The 25,655-nt window shown below is 40.3% G+C and overlaps 1 long non-coding RNA gene across 1 annotated transcript in view; it reads right to left on the reverse strand.

Moving 5' to 3' along the window:
* Positions 1-545: 545 nt before the first annotated feature.
* LOC120745036 overlaps positions 546-25,655 on the reverse strand; it is a 32,427-nt gene continuing 7,317 nt past the window's right edge. Inside the window, exon 3 of the long non-coding RNA XR_005698543.1 lies at positions 546-704. This is a non-coding gene — a long non-coding RNA (uncharacterized LOC120745036). The remainder of the gene's footprint in view (positions 705-25,655) is intronic.

Consider the following 25,655-nt stretch of genomic DNA (forward strand, 5'->3'; position numbering starts at 1 on the left):
AAAAGTAGTCTATCATAAATGCTGTCATTTGATTATTTTAATAAACCACGTAACTTGGATGGATTCGATGCTGGCGTGACCACAGTGCACACGTCTGCTGTTGCTCACAGTGGTCCAAGGGACCGCTCAGGGAGTTTGTGTGTTCGCTCAGACACATGAAAAATTAGAGGGAACATTGCTCATGTCTCTAAAATAATCCATCAAAATGATACCAGGTCAAGTTACCCCTTTAAACCTTTATTCCAATAAAAAGGTTCTGCTTTTCCAAAACACAAATCTAACTTCGCAAAAGGAATTCTGTAAACACTTTCTGATCTTTAGTTCTATCCTTTCTATTCTAAAATGTTTACATCATTCATCAAAGTAATATTAAATATAAAGCACAGAAATTCTTCTGTGTAGCAGACTGCTATACTCTGATAATGCTCCCAGTTTCAATAGGATTATCACTAACAGTATGATAGACAACAGGGTTAGCTCTACTCCAACAACAAGCTGCAATTTGATATAAGCCAGTTGATAGATGAACACTAATCTATCTCTCACCTTGACAAAGTTGTCGGGAAAGAGGCCCCTTTTCCCATTGAGGTCCCCCTCCATCCAACCATCCTCCTCTATGTAGCGCACGTTTTTGATGATGTCGCCAGGTCGCAGGGTCAGCTCGTCATCATGGAGCGCGTCATAATCATACTCCACCACAACCTCTACTCCAGACAAGGATGATGAAATGATAAAGAGGGGGGGAAAGGCAGGGGGGGAATGGATGAGCCAAGATGAAGTCCAAATTTAATGAAAAATTGAAAATTAGATACTTTTGTAAAATTGTTTATTACACGTAAATCTCTTAAACACCCTTGAGTGAAATATTTAACTGATACATTTAAAGAATTTTAAAGGAAAATATCACTACTACCCCATAACACACACACACACACACACACACACTCTAAAACGTTTAATCTCAAAAGTTAAAATTCTTATTTTGAGAAATGTGGCGAAAATAACGATGGCTAACAGTCGAGTCTTGTTTTTTTTTTTTTAAACGTTTAAATAAAATGGTAAAAGTCACAATTATTAGCTAAATGTTCTCACTAGAAAAGGGGGGGGGAAAAAAAAAAAAAAAAAAAAAGAGTCCAAAGTTCATGATTTTACATCATTTCGAGGGGGGGGGGGACAAACAAACAAACAAACAAACAAAAGAAAAAACAAAACAAAACACCCACACTGGCACAAATGGGTTTCAGAAAGAATGTGATTCTATGAATGTCTGGTCCTACCAACAATCAGTTTAATTGGCAAACTAAATGATTTATGCAACTTCAATGTTTCTATCTACATCTGTAATTGCAGGATAAGCAAGATTTTTCAACAGAAAAATACTACACATTAAAAAGTTTAGTCTGAGACCAAACTGAAATATATGAAATATGCTCCACACACCACAAAAAAGACGAAAAAAAAAAAAAAAAAAAAAAAACAATAGCCACAGACTGTACAGACTTCTACCGTATACTGCAGCGTATTTACTGAAATAACAAAAAAAGACAAAAAAAAGACAAAAAAAGAAAAAAAAAAAAAAAAAAAAAAAAAAAAAAAACACACTCATGCTGACACATGAATACATGTTTGATTATACTGACTGAGTGAAAAGAGTGCTCTTTCATAGTCAAAACCAAGACCTTTAACAACTTGCCTTACAAAGCAATTACTTTGTATAATATGGAATAAAAATATGGAAAATATGGTGCTGACAACTGAGCTTCCAACATCTGTGCACAGCTAAGCTAACAGAGTTTTTCACAGATGTATATTCTAGTTGTGGCAGATGATTAAATAGACAATCAATGTCACCCTTTGGTTAGTGAGGTCTTGTTGTGAAGCCTTGAGCAGAGCAGATGCAACACTCATGGGGTAGATCTGACATACTTTACACTCATAGTTTAGTAACTTGTATGTCCACTATAGCATACAATGCTTCATCCCCCTTATTGACTCTCACAGGATTGTGTTTTACTAAATAAACACCACAATGTTTCCACTAAGAACAGAAACTAGCAACTGAGCCCATGAACTCATCAGAAACATTTACCCAGGATTGAAAGAAGAAGAAAGAAAGAAAGTGTACTTTATTGATCCCCGTAGGGAAATTCCTCTCTGCCTTTAACCCATTCACTCAGTGAAGCATTGGGCAGCCACTGGGCGCCCGGGGAGCAGTGTGAAGGGACGGTACCTTGCTCAGGGGTACCTCAGGGTAGCTGTTCAGGGGAATCGAACCCCCAACCTTCCAATCATGGAGCCACCACTCTACCTACTGAGCTATCCCTGCCATTTATAACTCAGCCAAAGGCCATCACTCATATGTAACCAGGCTTCGTTATATAACCAGGGGGGATCTCCTCCTTTCTTGCCACACAGAAAGAATGCAGATTTGCCCATCTTTTATATACAGTCTAGTCAGTTCAAAACGTCATACATAACCGTTACAGTTAATGTTTCTCCTCTGCAAATATTTTATTGGCTATATAACATTTAATATCTGAGTAAAATAATTAGCTCAGTTTCTTTGATTAACTCCAACTTCACAATCATCTGCTAAAGATGGTGATGAAAGTAGTTAGATGGAGACATTAGTCCTCTGGATATCTGCTACAAGCTGAAGGGCCACTCCAAGTCCATCAGAACACAGGAGGACATCGTCAGTGACGCAGGTCCACAAAAACCACAGCCAGTGACCCAACCAGGGGGCAAAAACAGGTCCAGGGCTAGCAACTGAATTTTAATGAAGTTCTATTAAAATATGAGTGTACAGTAAGGTTTAAAGGTAGACGTGTGGCCACTCTGACGCTGCTGTTAGTTTCAGCCTCTGAAGTAGACCTCTTAATGGCAGACACTATGGCTTGCGCTGTGCAGCACAGACTGTACAAGAGGTTACACTGCCCTTAATAGCAGATATGTGGGTCTGTGTATAGCACTTCTACAGTTTGTATGCAATACTTTTGTATTAGTTTTGGACATAGCTTGTCACTAATTTAACTTTTGTCAAGATACAGTCACCTCTGGCCCCAAAATGCCAATATGGCAGCAACCAAAACACTAATACTAACATACAAAGTTTCCTTGCAGAAACCAATGATGGATATCACAGTGGTTACAGACATTTTTTTATCTTTTAAGTACATGCTATGACTGGTCCCTCCAATTGCAGTATTTAGCAACAAACTGACACGAAAATGCACAATAAGTAAAAGGAGGTCAGAAAAACAGATACTGAGAGGCTGCCTGACTGAATCCAGCACAGCAGGTTGAACTGCTTCCGACAATAAACAGTCTTAGGAGGAGTGACAGGTTGTGAGGTATTCCAGCCACACAGGGTGGCCTTTTAACTCATGACTCATAGCGGAAAGGCTCCGCTGACACGGCTGAGTTCGCACCAAGCAGAAACAAAAACATGCAGAATAAGTAGAGTTTCCTGACCAATGATCTCACAGCAGCTTTTCCCCTCAGCATCAAACACCAAGCAGAAGAGGAGGACCAATGAGGTAGGTACGATCTTCTTAAACGCCTGCTGGACAGCCTCACTGATGGAAACACTTACATTGCACCACAGAAACCTAACCAGGAATTTTTAAGGCTGATCACCAACAGATATGATTCGGTTGTCCATTTACTGTTATGGAAAATGGTCAGACAAATGCCAGATTCACATCAGCCTCCTACTGATTTGACTAAAAACAGCAGGGACCATACTGGTAGATTTTTGTTCACTATCCCCAGTTAGAAGAAGTTTATTTCCTGTTAGGCCTGCTCTGCTGACACTGCTAGAATGACACTAGAAAGGCTGATGAGACTTGTTTCATGAGACTGCAGTATCTCTCCATGCTACATCTTATTTAGTCACAAGAACAGCTGTAGGCCACACCACCCAAACTAATTTCTGCTGCAGTTACCTCACTGCATTTTCTGCTTTGTTAAAACCCAAATAGTTTACTTCCATGCATCCCATGTGGGTCTGTTTTGCTTTTTCCACATGACTTCATGCTGCATTCCTATTGGCTGGCTAACAAAAGTGTGTCTACCAGCATTAACCATGTGGATTGTTATCATAAGTTTCTGACATTACAATTCTTCTACTGTACATTTAGAGTGCCCCAATTGCCTGCTGACCTCTCACTGTATTACATGGCAGCACAGTTTTTGAGCCACATCCCGAAATGTCAGAGTGATTAACATCAACCCTGACACCAGAGTCACATCAGCGTTTTCCACACATAGAACTTACTTGAGCAGGAAACACTGATGTGCATCTTTAACTTTAGCATCTTTTAATCTACTCAGGACGACGACATCATCCACGACTTACTAGGGGACCATCCCTGTCCTTTTAATTTGATATTTCAGATGTTCCACCCCTCTGTGGGTTCTTTCCTCTAGCCAGCTCATTGGCCAAATTGCTTTCAAGTCACTCAGCTGTTACACGTAGGATCTCTCACTGTGGTTGCCATACTCCAGCTCCACTGTCTCTGCCTGCACTGGTTTACTCTAACCAGAATCTACACCAGAAAAATTACTGCTTCATATCCTGCTATAAAAGAAAATACAATCTACAATTGTATCAACAATCAATTGCCTTAGACTGCCCGTAAAAGCAACAATATGGCACCGATCATTCTTTTTGAAAATATTCATCCATCTCACTATAGCTAAAAATAAATACCACCTTTACTGAATAATCTGTTTACTTGTAAATACAATAATGACTCAGTGTAATTGCAGTTACACTGAATAGAGTTTCTGTCAGCGTGTTGCAAGCTAAGTTAATGGTAACTAGGGCAGGGCAATACGGCCAAAAATATTTATCACGACATATATTTGAAAATGTGCGATAACAATATAACTGACGATATAATTGACGCGAGACAAAATACTTATGTGCATTAAAGCTATTTAAAAATTTAACTGTGCAAAACTGCAGAAGTGGATGTAGCTGTGTGTAATGAGAAAAGATGAAAAGAACGATTGATAACTTTTATGTTAAGGCCCGATCTTATCTTTCTTGTAGAACTGTGTTCCAAACAGTGTTGGTCAAGTTACTTGAAAAAAGTAATCAGTAACTAATTACTGATTAATTCCCCAAAAAAGTAATCCCGTTACTTTACTGATTACTTATTTTCAAAAGTAATTAATTACTTAGTTACTTTTTAAAAACACGATTTACAACCTGAATAGGTGATAAAGCGATAGATCTTTCAGCCCAATTCTACTTTTTCTACATAATCCATCATACAAAATGTAATCAAATGGAAAGGTCCCTTTTTAAAACTTGTTTTATTAGTTTTAATCTTTTAACTTTATGCATCAAGCAAAAATTTAATTATATGCAACATTCTCTGACTGGAAGAAATTTGTTTAATATTTAAACCTATTTTCTGCACATTCCAGCACATAATTTTTTTTTTGTGTGTTTACACTCACTCTTTCAAATAGATGCAAGTAAAACACAGCAGAAAATAAATAAAATCAAAGACTCAGCGGTCCTTTTGCTCTATTTTCACCTGTAAAGCAGGAGTAGGGTAGGCGGAGGTTTACCCTGGTGCAGGTGTGCCGCGGCGGTCAGTGGAAGAATCCGCGAGTTTCTCTGTGAATTTCCCATTACGTCGTTGCGCACTCGGTGCTTGCTTGGAAGTTTAGGGGGGGGTTTCGCTGTAAAAAGAAGTTTTCTTCCCACGCACAACGGATGCTAATGTTTTTGTCACGTTTTATGGAATCAAACTTAAAGGAAGGTCAGTACTTCCACGTTTTAAACGCTGCACGCTCATACTCTCTCCCGCACTCCATATATTATCCACTGTTGATCTGCACACAGCTGTTGTCACAAACATCGCACTTGCTTACGTCACTGTCATGAGACATTCTCGCAAAAAAAAAAAAAAAAATCACGGTTTTAGTAACGCAGTAACGCAGCGTTCCTACAGGAAAGTAACGGTAATCTAATTTTTTTTTGCAATAGTAATCCCTTACTTTACTCGTTACTTGAAAAAGTAATCAGATTACAGCCCATCTCTGGTTCCAAATAAAGAACTTAGTGTTGTTAATCATTTACAAATCAATATTGTCTGTATGGTCAGCAATTACTCCCCAAAAAAACAACAAAAAAAGTGAACATGTAAAACTGTGGTGTTAAGCGATGCAGTTGAAAAAATTGGGTGCACCTAACTTTTGTGCTGGTGTGCCTAAGAAAAAAAACGTTAGGTGCACCAGTGCAACCATGGCAAAAAGTCAGTCTAGAGCCCTGGCACAACTGTGACTTTATGCAGTTTACCGTTGGCTATTCAACTGATATCCTTCCACACATGTTAGCTAATTACATTCCTTCCTCTTCATGGAACTAGACAATAAACCACACAGTGTTAGCTTTTATCAACATTTGTAATTTAACAAAAGCCTATAAGAAATCTAGTCTGCATTTACACTGTAAACGACAGTCTAAACACATTAAATGCATAAAAGAAGCACAAGCCGAGCAACAAAAAAATAAACAGCTTAGCCGAGGCCCCAGACCATAATTTAGGAATATCTGTCTGTGTAACCACAGGAAGAGATACGAACTCCGGTAGTAAACAAACAATGGAGAGCTCCGATAGGCAGAAACCTACCCTCAGTTAATTCAATACACAGGGCACAAGACTAGATGTGGAGCAAAGGGACTTTAAAACAGCCCCTCAGAGATCACACAAATAGACCCTGGCTTAGAGCAGCACAGCTCCTCAATCAGTCTGACTCAAATCTCTTCTGAACACCACTTATATGCCAACGGAAGTCAGCTTAAGATAATTATTGCTTTCATAGTCTTCAGTGGAGAGAACGCAACCAAGACACTGTTTTATTTTGCATCTTCTTTTAAAATGTGTGTTACTGTAGGGTGAGATCAACAAAACACAGGGCTATCAGGTTGTGAGTTAAGCCCAGAATACAAGTTTTTCTGTCAGATGACCAAACACGTACAACATAAATTTAGCCTGTGATGACAAATGACCACTCACTTCCAAGCTGTTCCTGTGCACTGCTAAAACACTGAGAATCCTCTCAGCATGGAAATATCAGCAGGAGTCCCAATTTAAAGGGTTTTTCCTGCGCAGAAGACAGACTCCTTTTTTCGTCAGACAACTGTAACAACAAAACAGTCACACACAAACAGCATTTGAAGTCAGTATATACAGGAATTTACTCCAACCGTCTAAGAATGTCCATGTGTGACTGTTTTACTAGTCTACAGTTTGCTTGCTTTTATTTCTAAGGTTTAATCCATTCCATTTAATCCATTAATAATGTCCAACTAGCTGCAGCCCTGCCCACCTTGTATTTCAATACAGATAAAATAAATACAATAAATTTCAATACAAAGCCCATTTCTCACAGTCCACCATCATTCAACTGCTCGTACAGCGAAGACGCCATCCTACAATCAGACTGCCTCCATCTTCACCACCTCTGACTACAGCTGATACTAGCTCTTGTTCTGATCACCCCCTGCAGCAGGTGTCGATCATACTACACAGCAGAATGATGACTGTCATCACAAACTAGAGCTAAAGTCTGTGAATTCAGAGCTAATGCACATGGTGTGATGGAGAAGTAGGGCAGTATTCAACATATAAATGGCAATGATATCAGCTATAAAAAAAATACTATAGTATAGGATAGTGGAGGACTATCGCTGCAGTCAAGATTACAGCTATTTCTAAAATATACCGTCTAGGGTTGGGCCATATTATACCATTCACAGTAATACAGTGTTAGGCAATGATAAGAAAATGAAACATCGCGATAGAATATGGGTAAAACGCTCATGCGCAGTGCCTTTGTTTTTATTAGGCACATGGCGGAAAAAGCATGGCGGCAACAGAGAATGAGAAGGACAAAAGCGGATGGTCGAATGAAACAGATGAACCAGAATTGGTTTGTAAAAATGGTGCAACTTCAGTGATGTGGAACTTGTATGGTTTTTGTCCGTCAGATAGCCACGATTGTCGGAGCATTACGGCTACCGTAGTCAAGAGCCTCGAGCAGTAATATGTACTGTGCTTCAACATAATATTACCGTGGACTTCCGGAAGAGCTTTGATGGAGTAGGACGCGAGTCTGGGAGCTGCCGCCGATTTCGATTAAATTGTTATTCATTCGCGCTTTTCGGCTATATTTCCAGTCCTGTTTTGGTTTGTGGATTGTTTTGTTGAGAAGTTTTACTCGGGCCTGCGTAAAATGGCAGCAAAAAATGTTAAAACTACTTCTATTCAAACACAACTGAGGCCTAGTTTGCAAACCGTGACCACACCCTCGAGTGAGCCGTCGTCTCCTGCAAAGCCCCCCTCGTGCCAAGCTAATCCTGATATTGAGGCTCTCAAGGTCGAGCTGCTGGTAGGGCTAGGCCATATTATACCGTTCACGGTAATACCGGTATAATGTTAGGCAACGATAGGAAAATGAAATATCGCGATAGAATGGGAGTAAAACGCGCATGCGCAGTGCCTTTGTTTTCATACGCACATGGCCGATTGTTGAGTGAAACAAATGAACCAGAATTGGTTTGTAAAAATGGTGCAAGTTCAGTGATGTGGAACTGGTTTGGTGTTTGTCCGTCAGATACACAACAAAGCACATTTTTTTTGCAGAACATGCAAGCGGCCGTCGTTATTGTCGTATTTGTCCGACTAAGATGCTCTTAAATCTGTGAGTAATCTGGGTCCTAAACTCCGTATTCTTCAGGTCAAACAACACTGCAGCATCACTGAGAGTTAAAAACTGTCTAAATTCTTTCATCCTTAATAAAACGATCAGCATTGCTGCTTTACCAGGTGTAACTATGAAGTTTAACTTCCAGGCATCCATGAAAACAAAATTTATTACATTTAACGGAGTTAGAAGTTAGCAGGAAGCTAGCGGAACTTAGCTCGCTAGTTTCGCTAGTTACCTAAGCATGATATTGCATGTTCTGACTGAGAGATTTCTGAAAAAATTCAAACGTATAGCTCTGCTATCACTTCCAACATAAATTAAGACAGGAAACTAAACAGCAGTGACGTTTGTAGGGTTACTGAAGTTGGGCTAGCTGGTATATAATGATATGCTACGTGATCGCTAGCGACACAGCTGTGTTAGCATGACATAAACAGTGAAGCTGGAGGACGAACACTAACACTTTTCCACTTATAAAAGTTAACATTAAGGTTCCTGATAGTTAGAGACAAATGCAATCGCATGGCAGGATGCTGTAAACGGACCAAACTTCAGTCAGGAGAATAACTGAGATAATCTATCCACAATACAAGGTTAGTCATTAATATACTGCAACAACATGGGAATAGAGCAGCTGCCAGAGAATTCAACATTAATGAATCAATGGTACAGAAGTGGAGGAAGCAAGAATGAGTTGAATAAAGTTTGATTTATTTGACTGCTTTGTTTCGCTTAATGTGCCTTATAATCCCGTGCACCTTATGGTCCGAAAAATACGTACTGCACACTGCAGTTTAATGTTGCAAAGCACCTCTTTTTAACTTCAGTGGATATTATACATGGTTATGCTCAAGATATGTCAGCCCATTTCTACTGGAAACGCCTTTTGGTTAAACTTTCAGCAAGGAATTTGCATTTGCACTGTTACATTTTTATAAAGCTTTAATGTACATAAAAACCAGCTTCTTGTTTAAGTGAAAATAAATGGAAGGTTGTCTTTTTGCGCTAGTAATGTTGTGGAGTTGTATTTTGTCTCGCATCAATTATATCGTCAGTTATATCGTTATCGCAAATTTTCAAATATATATCGTGATAAATATTTTTGGCCATATCGCCCTGCTCTAGCTGCTGGCTTTGCTGAGGAAAGATATCGCCGACATCTTTAAAAAGGAACTTCAGGACACTCTGGGTGATGCTTTGTCTACCATTAAGTTCGACCTGCAGGCGGTGAAGACGTGATCGATAAAGCTGCCAATGACTCTACCGTGTCCGAGCTAAAAGGTACGGTCAAGGAGATGGAGCACGCACTTACTGTCTGCTCTGATGATATAGCTGAGATGAAAAACACTATCAAGGGCCTCACAGCTCATGTAGCCAAGCTGGAAAATAAGTGTGAAGACTTGGAGTCCAGGTCGTGGCGCAACAATGTTAGGATAGTGGGAGTACCGGAGGGCCCTGACACGTGCACCACTGCTGCCGTAGCCTCCTTGCTAAAAGAAGCATTTGATCTGGGGAAGGAGCCGCTTTTGGATCTTTCGCAAAGGACCCTCCAACCCGCACCTAAGCCTGGTGACCGTCCACGAGCCATTGTATGCAGGTTTCATTACCACACTGACTGTGTTGACATTTTACAACGTGCTAGAGAACGCCGACAGATTAAAGTTAGAGACCCGACTATACCGCCAGGGTGGCACGGGCTCGTGCTGCATTCAACACTGTCAGGCAGCAACTCCGTGGCATTGAAGGTGTTCGGTATGGCCTGCTTCATCCGGCGCAACTCCGCATCACATATAAGGGTGTCGAGAAGGACTTTGTTTCAGCAGAGGAGGTCAGTGATTATGTCAAAACTTTGATCTCTGGGTGAGCCTCGATAGCCCCTCAGTTTGATGCTGTAATGCTAATAAGGGTTCACGCTCTCGTTAGGTTTAACGCCATCTGTGCATTGTTTTCTTAGGCCGTTGTGCTAGTTATTGTACTGTTGGTGTGCTGGTTCCTTTTATTTTCATTGTTATATAATGAAACTGAATCATATAATATACTCTTGAACTTCAGACCAGTCCAGCACAATCTTTTCCAAGCTTGCTGCATTGATTTGCACAGGACTGGGTTGTTTTTTGTTTCTGTTATCTTTTTTTGGTTGTTTTTGTTTTAATTTATTTATTTATTTATTTATTTATTTTTAAATTTTATGCACTTTTGGTGTTTTGTTATAAAGTTCTCCATCTGAGGAAATCATATTTTGTACTGTGAGATTTTTTTGTTTGTTTGTTTGGGGGGGGTTTGGGTTGTTTTTTTTTCTTTTTTCCCTTTTTTTAAAAAATCAACAAAAAAAACATGTTTATTGTTATGCGCACACTGTTATACTGTAGAGAAGTTTGGCGAGAGGTTGTTTTTTTTTTTTTTTCCCTCTCTCGCTTTTATTTTTATTCGGACTCCAATTAGTCCAGTCACATTGGTGAATCATTTTTGCTACTTTGGGGTACACTGCTGTCTCCTTTGTTCTGTTCTGTGGAGACTTGGGGTGTATTTGTGTTTAGGGTTGGGGAGGGGGGCTGTCCCATTTCAGCTCTTCATGGCCACTGGCATTTTGGTTTGGTTCTTTTCTTCTTCCTTTTTATGAATGGTTAATGGCAATATAGACCCCAGCATTGCTGGGTCAGGCATGCCTCTTAGATTCATTAGTTGGAATATCAGAGGTATGGGTAACCCTGTTAAGAGATCTAAGGTTTTTACTCACTTGAAACGTCTAAATTCTGACAGCATTTTTACAGGAGACTCATCTTCGCATTAAGGATCATTATAGGTTATATTGCCCTTGGGTAGGTCAGGCCTTTCACTCAAATTTTAATTCGAAAGCTAGAGGAGTGGTCATTCTCATTAATAAGAAAGTTCAATTCTCTTCGACCAATGTTATCGCTGATAGGAATGGTAGATACATCATTGTTGCTGGTACCCTAATGCAGAAAAAGGTTTTGTTGGTAAATGTTTATGCCCCGAATTTTGATGGTGCTGAATTCGCTAATAGTTTGTTGAGTAACATCCCCTTTCTGAATACTCATTTGCTTATCCTTGGTGGTGATCTGAATTGTGTTTTTGATCCAATCTTGGATCGATCTAGTCCTCGTAATTTGACTCCATCATCTATGTCTAAAACATTCTCAGATTTTATGAAACGGAATGATCTTGTTGATCCATGGAGATTTCGCAACCCTTCAATCAAAAAATTTTCGTTTTTCTCCCAGGTCCACCAGTCTTATTCCAGGATTGATTATTTTTTCATCGACAGAACTCTTAATTCGTGTGTTAATTCTTCCGACTATTCTGGTATTATAATATCTGATCATTCACCTCTGCTATTGGATATTCAACTTTCTACCTATAAACGTAGTCCTCCACTTTGGAGATTTAACTCCCTCCTTCTGGCGGATAAAGAATGTTGTGAATTTATTTCAAGCTCTATTGAGGAGTTCTTGTCCTTAAATCAAAATGATTCCGTTTCATATTCTCTGCTATGGGAGACTCTTAAATGCTACCTGAGAGGTCAAATTATTTCTTACTCTGTCCGTGCTAATAAAAAGATTAATGCCAGGCTTAAAGAACTTATAGCTGCAATTAGTAACCTTGATCAAAGTTATACACTGAACCCTTCTCCAGAATTACTGAAGCAGCGGCTTGATTTGCAAGCAGAATTTGATCTTATGTCAACCAAAGAGGCTGAGCACTTATTACTACGCAGTCGTGGTTCATATTATGAATACGGTGACAAGGCTAGTCGCTTGTTGGCACATCAGTTACGACGTCATGCCTCCTCACGTGTGATACCCAGTATTAAAAACTCTTATGACAATATCACTACAGATCCCTTGGAAATTAATTCTACCTTTAAAACATTTTACTCTTTGTTGCGCAAGTCCGAATTTCCCACAGATAAAGCTAAAATGAATGAATTTCTTCATAATCTTTCAAACCCTGTTATTGGTACTAATATTGCCGGGCAATTGGACTCCCCATTATCTGTTGAAGAAGTATTAAAAGCTATTACATCTATGCAGCCTAATAAAGCTCCAGGCCCGGATGGGTTTCCAATTGAATTTTATAAAACATTTATTGGTAAATTTGCACCATTGCTTTTGTCTGTGTTTAATGAATCCTTGGAAACGGGTTCATTACCACCTACTTTCACACAAGCCACCATAGCGCTCCTTCTCAAAAATGACAAGGACCCAACCTCCTGTGGTTCCTACAGGCCATTATCTCTGCTTAATGCCGATGCAAAGGTATTGGCTAAAGTAATTGCATCTCACCTAGAGGATGTGCTTCCTCGAATTATATCTGAAGAGCAGAATGGCTTTATAAAGAGACGACAATTGTTTTTTAATACCCGTACACTCTTTAATGCTATTTACTCAAAGCATCTATCTGAATTTCCTGAACTTGTGATTTCTTTAGATGCTGAAAAGGCTTTCGATAGGGTGGAGTGGGAGTACTTGTTTGCAGTTTTAGAGAAATTTGGTTTTGGCGATAAAGTTATTTCCTGGATTCGGCTTCTTTATTCGTCCCCTAAAGCCAGTGTTCAAACTAATGATGTTTACTCTGATTATTTTGCACTGGGTCGTGGTTGTCGTCAAGGTTGCCCTCTGTCAGCTTTACTCTTTGCCATTGCCATCGAGCCTCTGTCTATTACATTGAGATCTTCTTCTGTATTCAGGGGAATCATCCGTAATGAAATTGCACATAAAGTATCATTGTATGCGGATGACTTGTTATTATATATGACTGACCCTGCACGCTCCATCCTTGCTGTTTTAAGTATTCTGGAGAACTTCAGTTCATTTTCAGGTTATAAATTAAATTTAGGGAAAAGTGAATGTTTCCCTGTTAATACGGCAGCACGTCAACTTCAACAGTTGACAGTTATCTACCCTTTCGTCTCAGTCCATCTGGATTTAAGTACTTAGGGATTAACGTGACTCGCTCTCTATCTGGCCTTAAATCAGCAAATTTGTCTCCTCTTATATCAAGGATTACATCTGATATTCAAAGATGGGGTAATCTCCCCCTTTCTTTAATCGGTAAGATTAATGTTGTTAAAATGAACATCTTACCAAAATTTTTATTTTTATTTCAGTCAATTCCCTTATTTTTGCCGAAACATTTTTTTGTTTCACTGGACAGGATTATTGGTTCTTTCATTTGGGGAGGGAAACCACCTAGGGTTTCTAAAACTTTGCTGCAGCGATGCAGATTTAGTGGAGGACTTGCATTACCTAATTTTCTAGCCTACTACTGGGCCGCTCACATCCATAAACTTTGCTACTGGCTAAAATCTTCTGGTTCCTCGTGGTGTAAATTGGAGCTATCATCGTGTAAGGGCTCTTCTTTACCAGCTTTGCTCTATTCCTCTTTACCCGTAAAACCCTCTCTGTATACTGATAATTAGGTGGTTCTTAACACACTCAAAATCTGGTTTCAGTTTAGACGTGTGGTGTGACAAGTAGAGATGGCACGATACCACTTTTTTATGTCCGATACCGATACCGATATCATAAATTTGGATATCTGCCGATACCGATATGAATCCGATATAGTGTTTTAATCAACAAAACTGTTTTTTTAAATATCTTGCTGCATTTTGTATAAGTTCATACTCAAGTTTAAAACAACAACTACACTAAAGCTATTCTGTTATACCTGTATGCAAAAAAAAAAAATTTCATAGTTCAGCAATACTGATCAATCTAATAAACTTAAACCTACACCATCCTCCCTATTCTGGTATTTTAAAGAGTACTTAGCGTAAATATTAAGCAACCTAACTAATAGGGTTCCAACTCCCAGCAACAACAAAAATAAATAAATAAAAAATAGGGAACCACCCCTCACGCTCCACCTCATGATGCTTAATCGACGTAATCAACCTTAATTTGATGCAGTGTGAAAAAAAATGCACAGAAATCAATTATTTTTCAAGAAATATTAAATAGATTCAACATCTTTCTTCAACAAAATTGCAGACTGCACAGATGGTACCTTCCCAAAGGAAAATGTACTATAGCTTACTAGGGTATATATTTTAGACTTAATAGTTACTATATACAGTAATGGACTTCTATACATTATACATCAGATTAAAACTTTGGGTGTAAGATTCAGATAATTATTTAATAACAGCCAGACATTTTAAATGAGAATAAGAAAGAAAAGTATGTCTTTGTGCCCCCTTTTCCGTGTTAATGCCCTATCGGCCCCCCTGGCTAAACTTTGCTAGATCCGCCCCTGCACAGTTACCAGCGTCAGCTACATAGAAAAAGATCCTGGTGTAGAAAGTAATATTAAATAAATTCTAACAACAGCTTATCAAGCTTAAACGTGCTGCTGTTGTTCAGCCGCTGGTTTCCTCTTTCTGGTGCAAAGTGGGCCAAAAACAAAGAAGAGAGACGGAGTCCCGACAGAAAAGCCGATCAGCTGATCATTAAGCAGTTTCATGATTGAAGTAGCAGCAAGAAGAGGCAGTCGCTTGTTAAGCTTAACGCAGGAATGCTTTACAAACATTCAGAGATGGACTTCCACACTTGCTTTACTTCTCTCGGGGATAACTTTGTCGGAGATGAAATGCCGGGTTGCTAGCAAAGCTCCAAATGCTATCCAGACCACCGACAGGTCCCGCATGCCACAGCCCCTCTATCACGTGATGCATACTGCTCCGACGTGCTAACGTTCTGAGGTGAGTTGCGGCGTGTTGCAAGTTTTGTGAGGTGCTTTCGTGATATTTAATGGATTGGATTACATTTTTTATTTTTCTCCGATATCCGATCCAGTAATTTAGGTCAGTATCGGACCAATACCGATACGTAATATCGGATCGGTCCATCTCTAGTGACAAGGGTATAAAACAGTTCAAACATTTATATGTGGATTGTGTTTTCGATAGTTTTCCCAATTTGTCTTCTCGTTATAATCTCCCTATTACCCATTTGTTTCGCTATTTTCAAATTCGAAATTTTGTTGCCAAGTGTTTCCCAAATTTCCCCTCTTTACCTCCAGAACAGCAGTGAGAAACTACGTTATCATTTATTCCTCATCACAGAGGAACCATTTCGAAACTCTATGATGCTATCTTGTCTTTTAGTAAGCACTCTAATGTTAAGCTTAAGTGTACATGGGAAGGAGAACTAGGAATTCGAATACATGAGGAGTCTTGGGAACAGGCTATAGCGAGGGTACGATCTTCCACCTCCTGTGCTCATCTTGGACTTATTCAATTTAAGGTCATACAGAGGGTGCATTTCTCTAAGTCTAGACTTTCTGAATTGTATCCAGAAGTGGAAAATAAATGTGATAAATGCCATGGCTCTCCTTGTCACCTTAGCCACATGTTTTTTTCTGTGTCCTGAGCTAGAAGGTTTCTGGACAGGGTATTTTGCTATTATGTCAACTGTTCTTGGGGTAACTCTTCATCCTTGTCCTCTGATTGCTGTAGTCGGGATTCCTGATCGCTCACTTACACTTGATTCCACACAAAAGGATATTATAGCCTTCACATCCCTATTAGCGAGACGTCTAATATTGTTGCATGGGAAGTCTGTTAAGTATCCTACTATTTCCCGGTGGCTTAAAGATGTCATGTTTTTCTTAAAACTTGAAAAAATTAAATATACGTTGAGCGGTTGCACAGCCAAATTTTTCACAAGTGGCAACCCTTTATCTCTTATTTTACTAGTCTAGAGGTATTGCCTGTTTAAATGTACTTCTGTTACTGTTATATTCCTAGGGCTGTTCGATATAACAATATATATCGGATGACGATATAAAAACGTCTATCGTTTCATTTTATGCTATCGTTTGTTTCGTGGTGTCGCAAAATAAACTGTTTACGGCAATATTTTTTCATCATTTTGATGGTCACTGTAGTGGCTATATTAATTTCTTAAAGTTCTCTATTTCTCTTATATTTAATATAACCACACTACAGACAGACAAGCGCTTTTTTTATGCATTGTCGTTAGCAACAAGGACAGTAAAACCACGGCGTGTCCGCTTGTTTATTTTCCACATAAATCTTTCACAATAAAGCTCAAGACTTTTTGAAATAAACTGAATCACGTGAAAGATGCAGAGTATTTACGGATGAGAAGCAAAAAAGAGCCGTCAGGTGCTAAAAAAATAAACCTTAGACTCAAACGTTAGAACAGGCTTTTCCCCGCAGCACGCCATATAAATAATAATAATGATAATAAATACTCACAAAGAAAATGGCAGCCGTTACAACCTATGTCTAAAAATGTATAGTTTCATGCATCAGTTAAAACACTCGACTCTAGGTCCATGACGCCCAGCTGAAAACACTTCACGGAAGTCGAACTGCCTGAGATTCACAGAATTTACAGAAAATGTTGCATCATTGTGATTTATATCGTTATCGGACGATAGATGTCTTAATATCGGGATATGAGATTTTGGTCATATCGCACAGCCCTATATATTCCTGTAATATGTTTGATGGTTGTGTTGATCTGTGTGGGACTGGGGGGGGGTGTCGTCTTTGTTTTAGAATGCGTTTTTGTTTAGTTGTTGGTGTAGCAGTGGACAAAGTCCTCTTAGTTTGTTCCTTGGAGGAAATGCCTTTCCAAATATGTTAAGCATGGGCGCATTAAAAGACGGCGTACAGGTACTGTGTGTGCGTGGCATCAGCAAACTTCCTGCCTAGTCACTGGAGTCAGGCCACGGGGCAGCAAGACTGAGGCTGAAACAGCTGCAACCTATGAAGTAACATTGAGGGTGAAAGTTAGAGTTTCCTGAAAACTGAAAGTGAAGAAAAGTCTCCTAATAGCCTAAGCTGGACAAACTCAGATCAAGCAGCAACTTTCAGACAAGTACGGCTGCCACAAACGATTATTTTGATAGTCGACTAGTCACCGATTATTTTTGCGATTAGTCGACTAATCGGATCATGCATCCATTGGACGTAAAGCGCACCAGCGTGCGCTTGCTCTTATATAACTATCATTAGCTTACAGCTTGAAGTGTTTAAGGTATGTGCTAACTAAAAATAAAGACAAGATGATAGTTTATTAAACTTTTAATGAAATTTGCAGATTGTAAATGCAAATGTAAAATATAACAACAGGATACTGGAGTAAATTCTCTACCATTTCACACTTCTGTTTAATCAGTTCTCTGTTTGACATTTATTCAGCTGTGTAAAAACTGTAACTTTAATCTCAGCCAAACCAATTTACTGAGGAACAAATAAAACACTGAAAAAAGCCAAACAATAACATTTTTAAATTATCTGAGTGACTTATATATCATGTTTAACCTGAGTAGCGAAAGACCGCGGGCGGTTTGAAAATGATGTGCCCCGGGAGTTCGCTGTTCTCGCCAGCTCTAGTGGGCCTTGAACCCTCTAGCTATCGAGCTGGTGGTTCTCCGAAAACGTCGGAGCACTTTTGCAAATATGTGATGTCTTGATAAACCGAGCAGATATTTGAAGTTTACACAGCTACATTCTCGCCTGAAAATATGTTACAAGTTTATTTTGTGACCCAGAAAGAGAAATAAGAGTAATATTAAAACTAAGTAGCTGCCGCCATTATTGAAAACTGGAATTGGCTGGGCCGCGCTATGAACTCTGAGACAGGTTGGGCCACGACGGATACACCCGACCCATCCTTCAAATCTGGGGAAATGAAGGACGCATTTTTCGGCCGCATTTGGGGGAGTCTTTGAATTTGAACAGGCTTCGCCGTGTCACTGTAACGTAATTGGCCTACAAATGCAGCCTCCGAAGGATGTGGCTGCTAAATCTGGTCACAGCTATGAAACCGGACACTGCTTCTTCTTCTTCAGGGTTTAACGGCAGATGGCATCCCTGGACATGCAGTGCTGCCATCTTCTGTTTCAGTCCGTTATTATACTCTTAAATCCTACTACTTATTCCTGCGTCTTTCGGGATCTTACAAAGCTTCAAACGGCGCGTCAACTATTAAATTGGTCGTCGACAATTTTAATAGTCGACGTAATCATGACTAGTCGACTAATCGTGGCAGCCCTACAGACAAGGCATATCCTCAAGTTCTCTAGTCCTGGCCTCTGCCCCAGAAACAGCTACACTGCTTTACAGTTTATATTCATAACACCTCATAACTGGGCTCTGCCATACAGCACATCTGAACATACACTCACTGTTTGCTAGGCGTTGACAAACAACTTTCAGCACCGAAGCAGGAAGCTGACGGGCCTACAGGTGCCTCGCCATCTTTGTATTGCTGTGTAGATGTAGGTCAGCAGGTCTGCTAGTCCTTCATGGCCAAATGACACCAGACTACAATAGATTGGCTCCGTTACTGGTGCACAGCTATCCTACTGCGTCAATGATGTGAAATTAACTGGACCTTAGTTTGAATCATTTACCAAACTAATGTGAACACAGTATCGATGGTGGTGGTGGTGGGGGTAAAAGCACCTCAAGTTTTTAGAATACATCAATAATGTGGCCAGCGGCAGCCACATCCCTGCTGCAGGAGTGCTTCTACTGTCTTGCTCTAAATGCACAACTGGAACGGAGAGACAAGAGCTCCCAGAAGCACAGCAATTAAATGGTAGGAATAGTCAAAACAGAGGAGCTCCAGCTGATGACAGAGAGCACCTCCTGTTTGGTGCCACAGCTCATAACAGTGTTCATCTCCTCTTAACCACCATTTCCATAACCCTAACCTGTTTCCATTAATTGGGTGTCCATCCCAAACGCCCTGCAAAGTGACCACAATACCAGTGTCGTATTTGGATTCTGCACATCAAAATCCATAAGAAACAAATCCATTTCATCTCCAAAACAGACAACCAACGAGCATAGTCTATGTGTGGGAAACTGTATGTGTGTACTGATATGGGCAACTGCACACTGTCACACCACCTCTCAGCATTCTGTACAGTGGGGCAAAAAAGTATTTAGTCAGCCACCGATTGTGCAAGTTCCCCCACCTAAAATGATGACAGAGGTCAGTAATTTGCACCAGAGGTACACTTCAACTGTGAGAGACAGAATGTGAAAAAAAAAAAAAAAAAATCCATGAATCCACATGGTAGGATTTGTAAAGAATTTATTCGTAAATTAGGGTGGAAAATAAGTATTTGGTCAATAACAAAAATACAACTCAATACTTTGTAACATAACCTTTGTTGGCAATAACAGAGGTCAAACGTTTACTATAGGTCTTTACCAGGTTTGCACACACAGTAGCTGGTATTTTGGCCCATTCCTCCATGCAGATCTTCTCGAGAGCAGTGATGTTTTGGGGCTGTCGCCGAGCAACACGGACTTTCAACTCCCGCCACAGATTTTCTATGGGGTTGAGGTCTGGAGACTGGCTAGGCCACTCCAGGACTTTCAAATGCTTCTTACGGAGCCACTCCTTTGTTGCCCGGGCGGTGTGTTTTGGATCATTGTCATGTTGGAAGACCCAGCCTCGTTTCATCTTCAAAGTTCTCACTGATGGAAGGAGGTGTTGGCTCTAAATCTCACGATACATGGCCCCATTCATTCTGTCCTTAACACGGATCAGTCGTCCTGTCCCCTTGGCAGAAAAACAGCCCCATAGCATGATGTTTCCACCCCCATGCTTCACAGTAGGTATGGTGTTCTTGGGATGCAACTCAGTATTCTTCTTCCTCCAAACACAACGAGTTGAGTTTATACCAAAAAGTTCTACTTTGGTTTCATCTGACCACATGACATTCTCCCAATCCTCTGCTGTATCATCCATGTGCTCTCTGGCAAACTTCAGACGGGCCTGGACATGCACTGGCTTCAGCAGCGGAACACGTCTGGCACTGCGGGATTTGATTCCCTGCCGTTGTAGTGTGTTACTGATGGTGACCTTTGTTACTTTGGTCCCAGCTCTCTGCAGGTCATTCACCAGGTCCCCCCGTGTGGTTCTGGGATCTTTGCTCACCGTTCTCATGATCATTTTGACCCCACGGGATGAGATCTTGCGTGGAGCCCCAGATCGAGGGAGATTATCAGTGGTCTTGTATGTCTTCTATTTTCTGATGATTGCTCCCACAGTTGATTTTTTCACACCAAGCTGCTTGCCTATTGTAGATTCACTCTTCCCAGTCTGGTGCAGGTCTACAATACTTTTCCTGGTGTCCTTCAAAAGCTCTTTGGTCTTGGCCATGGCGGAGTTTGGAGTCTGACTGTTTGAGGCTGTGGACAGGTGTCTTTTATACAGATGATGAGTTCAAACAGGTGCCATTCATACAGGTAACGAGTGGGGGACAGAAAAGCTTCTTACAGAAGACGTTACAGGTCTGTGAGAGCCAGAGATTTTCCTTGTTTGAGGTGACCAAATACTCGTTTTCCACCCTAATTTACGAATAAATTCTTTACAAATCCTACCATGTGAATTCATGGGGTTTTTTTTCACATTCTGTCTCTCACAGTTGAAGTGTACCTCTGGTGCAAATTACTGACCTCTGTCATCATTTTAAGTGGGGGAACTTGCACAATCGGTGGCTGACTAAATACTTTTTTGCCCCACTGTATGTTATCTGGGTGGGTGAAAACAAAGTGTGTAAATGCAGCAGTATGTGTCTGAATGAGCCAGACTGCACTTGGTAAGCCAGGTGTAAATCCAAGACAAAACAGCAGGTCCAGCTGCTGCTGACTCACCGCGCTTACGGACATGTGTGATAAACCCCTTTCCCTCAGGCCTTTTCTTGTCTCTGATAGATATGGATCATGATACGGAATGGCTGGAAACATTAACATTTACAAACCACTTAACGCTGCTTGGCTGTACAACAGACCCACGGAGCCTCACTCTCACAGCCAACAGACGGCATTTCTATGGAGATGCAACCACATCTCTGAGTGGATACAAAGCACACATCCATGCTGCTGCCCTACTGACTACTGAGCACGGCCACACAGGGAAAGCAAAGTCAGCCGTCTCTGATGTGGGTGTGAAAAAACTAGCAAAAATAATGTTAGGAAAGAAATTTTAAAAAAATTTAAAAAAAAAAAAAACAGTAACAGTGACAGTAACAGTGTGATGACACCTAGGCGTGGTGGAGCGGTGCTTAAGGATTCTTGACATATTTGCTGCTGCTGTGACATTAGTGAGAGAGGGAGACGGCTTATGTTTGAGGACTTGATCCACTTTGGAAACACGCACACGGCAGAGTTTGGGACCGCGATATAAAAGAAACGCTGACTCAGCAGGTCCCCTTTATAATTCACTGCATTCAGCTCTGATCTGGGTCTTTAAATATTCACTAATACGTGAAACGACTCCACTTCATTCAAATGTAGCTCCGCTGTATTTGGGTCATTTGCTACAGCAACTGATCCAGCTGAACACTAAAACTAGACTTGCAGTAACAAACATGTATTATTTTAAAATCTGAATATTAACTCAAACAGCTGCTTCTTGTTTGTGTGTCATGTGTATTCAGAGGTTATACTGGAATGCAAAAATTGTACATCTGCACAGCAAAGTGTTGAAGTGGGTCAGGGTTTACAGAGCCAATAGCCACTAGATGCCAAGCTCAGTTCCAGTCCCATGTAGAGGATCGAATTTAGGACAACCATAATGGCATTAATGAATATTGACACCTTAAAACTGAATCCAATGATGATCGAAAGGCCTTGAATTTTACTGCAGTTAACAAGAATTTTTTTAAAATGTCTAAGTTTCTATCTTCTATTTAAATCTTCTCATATCAAGAGACAAGAGCAACACTTCCTGATGGACTAACTGAATGGCTGCTTTGTTACTGGCCTGATCATTTAGTATTTAGTATTTAGTCCCAGCAAGTCAGCTGTGAGTAACTAGTAGTCCTGTAAGCTAGTCCAGTGTTGCTCTTTAAACGTCCAGATACCCCAGTGAAGTGTTCTGAAGTTATCAAGGAGTGTTCACACAGGAAGAGACCAATGCAGATTTAGCAACCAGGAGCCGTGCAATATCAATGAAATGCAGCAAAGCACAGTAGGTGGGTTCAGAGCTCAAGTTCTTCAACACAGGAAAATGACTGAAGCAATTACTACTGGTTGTAAAGTGGTTGCCTATAGAACCAGACACTCATACATCCAACTGTCATTTAGGCCTATATTTAACCATCTTCCCTATGTTTGAAGACTTGTGATTGGCTGTATTACCGTCACCAATATTTTATTAGGTAAACAAAGTGGTGTTCATTGGACGAACAGATCAGCAAATGCCCGAAAATATCATAATCAAGACAGTCAAATGAATTCCAACTCAAGTCTATGGCAACTGTAACAATTCTGCTCTGAAGATCTGCTGCAAGCTCCACATGACAATAATACTTCCATAAATCCAGTCTAGTGCTGTAGGATAAACTGCATTTAACTGTACCATGACACACTGCAGATGGCATGAGCTAACACAGATAGGATATTTGTTTTCTATTCAATAAGGAAGCTGTCCATTTTGCTTTACCTCTAGCAATTTCCAGTTATAGAAGAAGGAGCAGCTACTGGCCACAGCAGGTATTGTCTGCATGTTTTGTTTGACAGAGTTTTTATGGCGGATGTTCTTCCTTACGCAACCCCAAAGGGGATTTCCATCTCCGGCTGGAATAGAACCAGTGACCTTTTGCTTACCAAGTAAAAGTACTGACTTGCAGACTAAAAAAAAATTTTGAAGTTGAACTAAATTAATTAACTGAAATTAAACCACACGACTTCATTATACTTTTTCAAGCATTCATTACAAGGTTTTAAAACATACATAAGGAAAAACATCCCTTAACCCTCCAAACTTAACATAGGTGATAACTGTTACCTGTATATTTTAGAGAAGCCAAAACAGACTGAATAGTTTTCACATGTGCATGTGTCAGAATGATTATTGTCTTTGTTCTTTGTGCCAAGAGAACAATTTTTTTTTTTTAAAAAAGAGGAAAAGAACCCAGACCAGGTGAAGTGTCTGTCCACCTCTGCTGCAACTCTGGTTAGTCATTGCGCATTCTGATTCCACTCAGCTGGGGAAAAAATATTATTCAATCTAAATATACATATCCCAACTACACTCATAGCTATCAAATTCGTAAATGCAAAGAGCAGCAAATTCCCACCATATGTCCTGTCTGTGTGCTCACAATCAACAGACGAGCTATACTGGTTTGACTCTCCTTGCACGGCGCAGGTGAAGACTTTGGGATCTTATATAAGCTGATGACAGAGAGGAGGATGTTACAGGGGAGAGAGAAAAGGGGGGAAAGGAAGGAAGGAGCGAAGGATGTTGGGGGGTACACAAGGCCACGCAAGCGAGCCGACTGCCAGGCAGGCTGCGTGCTTCTCTCAGTCACTCACACACGATCAGTAAGGAGGAAACTCATAACTGCATTCCTTCCCCCCTGATCTGAGAGGTGGCTGATACAAAGAGCAGTGTGCTGCCAGGAGAAAAGACACTCACTGCCTGGATTATCTCCCCATTTAACAGCTTAACAGGTTGTTTTACTGACGCCCTAACACACATTAAACACAAATGGAGTTTAAGTTTCAGTCAACTAGTCAAACTCGCCTTCAGTGGGACCCCTATTTTAAGCTAATATTTAAACAGGTCCTGCTCTATTAGGGACTTAACCAGTAGCTTTATAAGCAAACAGCAGGTATGCATGTCAAACAGGTCCCGGCAGTCTGAGATGGCTTACATCAATGCTAACTATTGATGTTAAAGTGACACATACTGAAAAAGGACTATTTAAACACAATGTAGGAGAGCTTGTTCTATCAGAAACCCCCAACACTGGATTAGAAGCTGGTTGTTAAGTCTAAAAGACAACCAATAAGATTACCTCAGGTCCTTCCAACTCTTCCACGTTAAGATGCTCCTCTTCCACAGCAAGCCCCACTATTCAACACTGGTTGGGTTTTTTGGCTCCCAACAAATTAAGCTCAGTAAAATGTGGGGCTTGGCTGAATAACCAAAACTTTTCCCAGGGGATGGGAGCAGTCACAACAACAACTTAAATCTTATAACTACAAAAAAGTCCCAATAAATATGAGCAGAAGACAATGGATGTGCTATGCGTCTTCAGCTATATTTATGTACAACGTTTGCACTCAAAGAGAAGAACTCTTTTGTTTTTCACTCTCTCTCTCTGGCTGTTGCTCTGCATGGACAGCAAGACATTGTCTTGAGGATGGGGGGGATGTACCACACAGAGTTTTTTTGATAAACCTTAAAAAACAAACAATGCAGTTAGAATTTTGCAGTAAGTTAGCTAGCTAACTGATAAACCGTACTATGCCTGATTTATTTCCTAAAGGGAAAAAAAGACAGAGCACTGCTGGGTATTAAACATCTGCAACATCTGGAGGATCAGTGAAGTTGGACTTCACAATGATGTGTTACATTGCTAGCTAAACAGATAACATTAGAATAGATGTTAAAACTAGCTTTAAAGGCTAAACTAAAGACGCCTCACGCATGAACAGTGCTAACACAGCTGTAAAGACTAAGGACTACATTGGAACAGGGTTGCATGTGCCCTTTTGGAAATCAGGAGACCCAAAGCACGGCAGCACAGTAAAAAGACAAGAGTTTCATCCAACGTTCAGAGCCAAAAACAAGTGGATACCAGTGAAAGAGCACTGATAGTCAACGCTCTCCATATGGCCATGAATGATCCAGTCTACCTTAATCCCTTACTTGTGACAGATATCAGCTGACATTTACATCTGTCTTTAAATGTTTTCAAAGGCTGACAACAATAGCAACATATTTAGACACGGCTCTAGAGAAATGATCGTTCCCAACGCCACCAACGCCAGGGTGGGAGGTCAACACTGACGACAGACTGTTAAATACTGGCTGAGGCCAGCAGATTCTTGTCATAAAAAAGCTAAAAGTTAAAGACCAGGAGATCTGTCACCTTGAGGCTGACTGCTT

Source organism: Simochromis diagramma, unplaced genomic scaffold, assembly GCF_900408965.1.
Source record: "Simochromis diagramma unplaced genomic scaffold, fSimDia1.1 OVJJ01000732.1, whole genome shotgun sequence".
Taxonomy (NCBI): Eukaryota; Metazoa; Chordata; class Actinopteri; order Cichliformes; family Cichlidae; genus Simochromis; species Simochromis diagramma.